We start from the raw sequence: 5,617 nt of genomic DNA, 5'->3' as shown, positions 1-5,617 counted from the left end.
CTACCGGGAAGGAAGGGAGCTCTGACCCTACCAGGAAGGATGGGAAATGGACAACTTGGTCAGGGGAAACATCAGGGGTGACTTCTGGCAGGTCCCCTGAGGCAGTGTCTGGAGGTTGCAGAACCCTCGGACCAGAAATAGCACGGTTCTTGCAGGTGGGGCTCCAGGCTTGGGACCGGCAGGTCTCACCTGGCTGTGACTGGAGAGGCCTGAACGTCTGGGCTGTACTTGACGTCCGCTGTATACTGATTGGTTTGGTTCTGTCCTCTATCGTGCTGTCTGGTTAGAACATGATGTTGATGCCCATCACTGTGCTCTTGATAGTCACCACCACACAGTTTCCTTTGAAGATGTTCATATGATTTTGGTCATCCGAATTACTTGGAATCTTATTGTTGTGGGAATTTAGATACACGCACAACATTCAAACAATCAGGTTACTGTCGACAATAAAAGGTCCTCAGAAACATGTGACTTCTCCCTTTGGATGGTAATAACACTCAGAAAAGAGTGGGCGGGTGCAGTGTCCAGATGCACATTTCCAACCGCTCTGATTGGTTGGTAATGGCAGGGCTATAATGGGCGGGGGATAACTTAGGTAGGCTGAGCAGCAAAACTAACAGGACTTAAGGGAAGCTGAAGGGACTGTGAGGGGAAGTTAGGTCGAGAGGGGAGGAGCAGGACGGCCTTTTTTACACCCACACTAATTCCCGCGGCTAATGGAGGCACAGAGACTCACATCAATACCTTTGTCAGATAACACTGTTAATTAAACAAATAGTTGATGCCATTGCTAGCAATCTACCGGGCTTATGCTGTCCAAATGGATGTTAGCTGTGAGGGCCAAGGTGCACGTACACGCTATACATGTCGGAGGATGCTATTCACAGGGACATATTGTTCTGTCTCTCGATTATTGTTATTTTGTGTATGAGAATAACTCACGGCGAAGAGTGAAGGCATAATCCTTTACTCAGGTATTTTGTGTTACAGGTCACGACATCCTCATCAGACACTCGTAATGCACCTGTTAATATATCCTAGATATGTGCCCCACCAGCGTCATCTTTGGGTTGGCAATTATGCCCATTAGCTTAACATCAAGTATGAAATGGCACAGGGGATGTTCTGTGTGCTGTGTGGCTATATTGACGAAAACAGATTCCATGGGATCGAATGGTGGGCTTTTGCACAGATGGGTATGGAAAGGAGAAGAAAATCATGTGTACAAAAAATTACATTTGACACTTGAAAAAGCAAGTGAAAAAATATAATTATCAAGTATTCAAATCACCCGTAAACACACACTGGATAAGTGAAAAAAACACATGTAAAGAAAAGGACATTTGACACTTGATAATGATAAAATTATAATTATTGTTCCAGGTAAGACGGTTTGCTCATTTTCGCTTTCCATATTTGGGACCTACTTCCCAGTCCATTTGACTGTGATCCTGGCTCAGTTGACTTGCCGGTAAGTGAAATTGAACAGTTGATCGAGCTGTCATGTGGCAGAATGACACATGGAGAAGATGGAGAAGCTTTGGTTCCTGCCGTCTCCCTCTGAGAACTAATACCGCTTCAAGCAACTTGGAACTCGGAACTGAGAACTCGAAATCTCCAACTTCTGACTTCAGTGCGTTCAACACTAGCTCCGACTTAAACAATCCATTTGAACAGTCATCCAACTCGGAATGTCAACTCGAGAACTCGTGCCTCTTTCTAGAGCTCCGACTTTCCGACCAGGAGATCACTGACGTATTTGTCCGAGTTCGCAGCTCTCTTGAAAGCACCGTAAAACTCATGGTACTCTTCACAAGCTCATATCTGTGTGAAGCTGGATTCAGTACTCTCGTCTGCATTAAAACCAAATATCGATCCAGGTTGAATGTGACAGCAGAGATGAGGTGTGCGATGTCAACCACGCCCCCTGACTTTAATGCAGGATTCAAAACAATTGGGAACTAGGTTGAATTCTGACGTCGGTGATCTTCATGTCGGAAAGTCGGAGCTGTAGAAAGAAGCCAGAGTTGGAATTCCGTGTTGGACGACATTCAAAACGATTTTTCCCAGTCGGAGCAGATTTTTTTCCTGAGCTCCCAGTTATTTTGAACACACTGATGTCGGAAGTAGGAGATTTCTAAGTTCCCACTTCCCAGTTGTTTTGAACGCGGCATAAGATGCCCCAAAGCTACATGCATCAAGCACACCCGTCTCATTAGTGTTGGTGAGATAAGAGACATTATGTCAGACTAGATTGCAATTGACTGTCATAGTCCCACATTAAAAGTATGTGATGGTGAGTTGAGAAGGCAATCAGAAATACGGTTAGAATGTTTTTCAATTAACTACCATAGCCCCAAATAAAAAAGTTGGTTGTTAGTTTGTATATATGAATATGTATACATGATCCTGAAATATCATTTGGATTGCTTTTTTACAGTCGTGTGTCTATCTTCACCGAAAGTGCTGGACTAAAATTATTTATGAAATTCTGCTTCCTTTGTGCACAAAACATGCTTGAAATGAATGAACCCATAAATAAGAGTCCTGCTCTTCCTACCATAGAGAAGCTGATTACATCGCCGACTGTAATGCATTTTGTCATAATTTCTCTTTATAATGGGCAATTCTACCCTCAGTGTCCTGCCAACCATATAAAGTAAATAGGCCCAAAAATACAGTATTTTACCTAAGACACCTCATTACAGAGATAATAAGATAAGATAATTAGGTGGGTGCTTACATTTGTCCTATTTCACACATGTAAAAGTGCATGTGTGAATTGGAAATTTATTTTTTGGGGATATTCCACTCCCCCTGAAACCACAGGAGGTTGGTGACACCTTAATTGGGGAGGGCGGGCTCGTGGTAACGGCTGAAGCGGAATCAGGGGAATGGTATCAAATAAATCAAACACATGGTTTTGTTGTTATCAACCAGCCAATCAAATCTTAGCAATTTTGCATTCTTTCGAAAAATCCTCCCTTAACAACATACTTTATTTCTGTGTTTCTTTCATTATACAGTCACTAAAATGCCTGCGATTTTCATTGTAGAAAAACATACATTCCTTATACTAAACAATACGGTTGCTTTTACCACAACATTTTGTCACCGACACTGAAACATTTATGTACACCCTCAGGTGTATATAGGCACTGCGAACTCTCATTCAAATGCCCGGATGATCCTCGGTGGTCCGGGGTGCAGGCTTCAAACCTGTAGCTGCTTAGCGGCAGAGTGGTTCAATTCCACCTTTCGGGCGTCATTTCTCATCATTCAAATGTATGGACTTTGATCACCAACAATGTTTGTACGAATTCGCTGATATTATATACTACGCAGCAACGTAGAAACGTAATTGTGTTTTTAGAGGTAAATATAAGTAAAACATTGTGGATGGGCCGCCTACATCCTACCAAATTTTAAGAGATAAGTGCACACTTTCCCTCCCCCACGTTGTCCAGGCCCTTGCTTAAATACTTTTGACCATCATTTAATCCATCTGCGCTTAATGGATTTTGAGAACTACAGAAATAAAATGTGTTTAAAGTATAAACATTTAAAATGACATGTATGATACATGATAACCATGCATAATGACTACTTGTTATTGCTAATTGATTTCAATATGGAGCAGGATAGACAGCAAGGGAGAGGAAGAAATCAAATAGCTTGTGGACAAGGGGTCCGTCAAAGAGGTGGGAATGAGCCCCATCAAAGAGGTCAAAGAGGTGGGCATGGGCCCCATCAAAAAAGTAAAAGAGGTGGGCATGTGCCCCATCAAAGAGGTCAAAGAGGTGGGTATGGGCCCCATCAAAGAAGTCAAAGAGGTGGGCATGGGCTCCATCAAAGAGGTCAAAGAGGTGGGCATGGGCCCCATCAAAGAAGTCAAATAGGTGGGCATGGGCCACAGAAAAGAGGTCAGAGAGGTGGGCATGGGCCCCATCAAAGAGGTAAGAGAGGTGGGCATGGGCCCCATCAAAGAGGTCAAAGAGGTGGGCATGGGCCCCATCAAAGATGTGGACATCAGAGGGAGGGGAGACAGACGGCAGGGAACTGTTGTGTCTAATGAAGTCTGGGCCGTTGTTGGTGACCAGTTGTTGGTGACCATGTGGTATACACCGGCCTTACCATGGCAGAGGCTGCCTGATAAATTCACCCCAATCTGAGAAGATCAACTGCCAATTCGATCACAAGAACATTTCGCCAAGAAAACCAGTCTTCAGGATATGTACTATACTTTTTGGGGGGTATTTTATTAGAGTCCCCATTAGCTGTTGCAAAAGCAGCAGCTATTCTTCCTGGGGTCCACACAAAACATGAAACATTACAAAGAATGACATAATAAAGAACATCGATAGACAAGAAAAAGCTCAAGGACAGAACTATATACTTTTTTAAAAACGCACTCAGCCTACATATCAATACTTTACTATTACATTTACAGTAAATTACATTCTAACACATGTAAATTCGCAAAACATGTTACAGTATTCTGACATTATGATCAGTATGATCTATTGACCCTGTTTTACCCTCAGAATTGACAGAAGACCACATGGTGGTGGCCGTGTGCTGACCGACCAGCAGTTGTGGGCAGTGGTGGAAACGGTGAAAGCCAGGAATGACATACGGCTGTCGGAAATTACGCTGGCCTATTGAGGAGAACGTTGACAGCAACAACCGCCTTTTGAAGAGGCACCGGGTATCTATGAAACACATTTTTTTCTGGTGCCTTTTGAGAGAAACAACGACCGGGTGGAACAACTGGGGTCCGAGTATGTTCAGGTACAGCACTATATAGTGTATTACTGTTACTATTTTATGCACATGCTATGCAACTTACTTCACAATATCATATTGGAACTCTACTATAAAAATAACTAACCAAAATATATTTTTAGAGAGTGATGGTGCTTGATGCTGGTTCAACCTGGCCAAAACTCAGGACTGTGGGCAGAAGCGTGTTGTCCAAGGGCCTGGACAACGTGGGGGGAGGGAATGTGTGCACTTATCTCTTAAAATTTGGTAGGATGTAGGCAGCCCATCCACACTTTTTTACTTATATTTACCTCTAAAAACACAATTACGTTTATTTTGCTGCGTAGGATATAATATCAGCGAATTCGAACAAACGTTGTTGGTGATCAAAGTCCATACATTTGAATGATGAGAAATGACGCCCGAAAGGTGGAATTGAACCACTCTGCCGCTAAGCAGCTACAGGTTTGAAGCCTGCACCCCGGACCACCGAGGCTCATCCGGGCATTCGAATGAGAGTTCGCAGTGCCTATATACACCTGAGGGTGTACATAAATGTTTCAGTGTCGGTGACAAAATGTTGTGGTAAAAGCAACCGTATTATTTAGTATAAGGAATGTATGTTTTTCTACAATGAAAATCGCAAGCATTTTAGTGGCTGTATATTGAAAGAAACACAGAAATTTAACGAAGTTTCTTGTTAAGGGAGGGCTTTTCAAAATAATGCAAAATTACTAAGATTTGATTGGCTGGTTGATAACAAAAGGGGTGGAGTGTTTATATTGCGCATCCTGTGTCACCATCAAATAATGGCTGGTCCCTAGCTTTGACCCCATTCTCCAAGGGTGTC

General features: G+C 42.9%; 2 non-coding genes across 2 annotated transcripts; one reads left to right on the top strand and one right to left on the bottom strand.

The window, feature by feature from the left end:
- The first annotated feature begins 3,181 nt into the window (after positions 1 to 3,181).
- Positions 3,182 to 3,268, top strand: trnastop-uca (transfer RNA opal suppressor (anticodon UCA)). The gene has a single exon. It is a non-coding gene; the product is annotated as a tRNA-Sec (tRNA).
- A 1,918-nt stretch (positions 3,269 to 5,186) lies between these two features.
- Positions 5,187 to 5,273, bottom strand: trnastop-uca (transfer RNA opal suppressor (anticodon UCA)). The gene has a single exon. It is a non-coding gene; the product is annotated as a tRNA-Sec (tRNA).
- Positions 5,274 to 5,617: the final 344 nt, after the last annotated feature.

The sequence above is a fragment of the Oncorhynchus masou genome, chromosome 9 (genome assembly GCF_036934945.1).
Source record: "Oncorhynchus masou masou isolate Uvic2021 chromosome 9, UVic_Omas_1.1, whole genome shotgun sequence".
NCBI classification, from domain to species: domain Eukaryota; kingdom Metazoa; phylum Chordata; class Actinopteri; order Salmoniformes; family Salmonidae; genus Oncorhynchus; species Oncorhynchus masou.
This window is presented reverse-complemented; position numbering and strand designations above follow the sequence as displayed.